The sequence below is a fragment of the Galeopterus variegatus genome, unplaced genomic scaffold (assembly GCF_000696425.1).
Source record: "Galeopterus variegatus unplaced genomic scaffold, G_variegatus-3.0.2 Scaffold11, whole genome shotgun sequence".
NCBI lineage: Eukaryota > Metazoa > Chordata > Mammalia > Dermoptera > Cynocephalidae > Galeopterus > Galeopterus variegatus.
Window position 1 is genome coordinate 1,656,770 of NW_007726122.1, and position 1,161 is coordinate 1,657,930.

Here is a 1,161-nt window from a genome sequence, read left to right on the forward strand (position 1 = left end):
GTGAGTTCACCACCACACGACCACCCTTACAAGAAATTCTGAAAGGAGTACTGGGTTTGGTTCCTGAAAAATAACCACCACTGCCATAAAAACCCAAGAAAAATCTAAACCCACTAGTATAATAAAAATGGCATACATAAAATGATAGCATAAATTGAGACCTGATTTGCTCATTGCAGCTATTATCCATGGTTTGGAAATCACTGGAAGTCTGGCAGTAATAGAATGGAAAGAGCATGCAGCTTTGAAATCAGACAGGGATGGCCCTACAACAATTTGTATTACCTTGTCCAGGCTACTTAACCTCTGTGAGCTTCAATTTCTTCATCATTAAAATAAGACTTAATATTAACTCCCTTATGAAAATTATAAAGGGTCCTGAGTACAAGCTCTGGAGTCAAGCTCAAATGATGGCTCCAATAATCTCCAGCATTTACTAGCAGGATAACTATGTGTGAACTTCATTTTCCTTGTGAATAACACATAGATATTAACAATACCTACCTCAACAGATTGTTGGGAGGGGTAAATTAGATAATCAGGAAGAATCCCATTCTACACACTAGTAGACCTGCATATCAAAAATTATACTCAGTTATTATATTTTCATTTTGTAAATACAAATTTTATAAAAATGTGTTTTCTTTCTTGTTAAATATATGTATTTTATTTATATATTGTGCCTATTATACCTATATCTGTGTATATGTACTATACATAATATCCTTGATTTTGCCTCTTGGCCCACAAAGCCTAAAGTATTTATCTGGCCCTTTACAGAAAGTTTGCTGACCCCTGTTTTATTGTTGTACATGGGTGTAATGGATTGAATTATGTCCCCCCCAAAACTCAATGAAGTTTCAATTGTGTCCCCCAAGTTTCATGTATTAGAAATTTAGCCCCCACCATGACTGTTAAGATGGTGGGAAATCCTATTATGGTAATTGAAAGGTGGAGGCTTGAAGAGGTGATTGGATTGTAGGGACTATGTAGTCGTGAGTGGATTAAAAATGGTGGTCATAGGCATGGTTCTGAGGGCTTTCAAAGAAGAGGAGAGTTTGTCTTCCTCTCTTTCTGCTTCCCCCATCTTGCAATTTGAGACCCCTGGATCACTGTTGCCACCACCAGATGGACTTTGGACTTCCCAGCCTCAGAAACTGT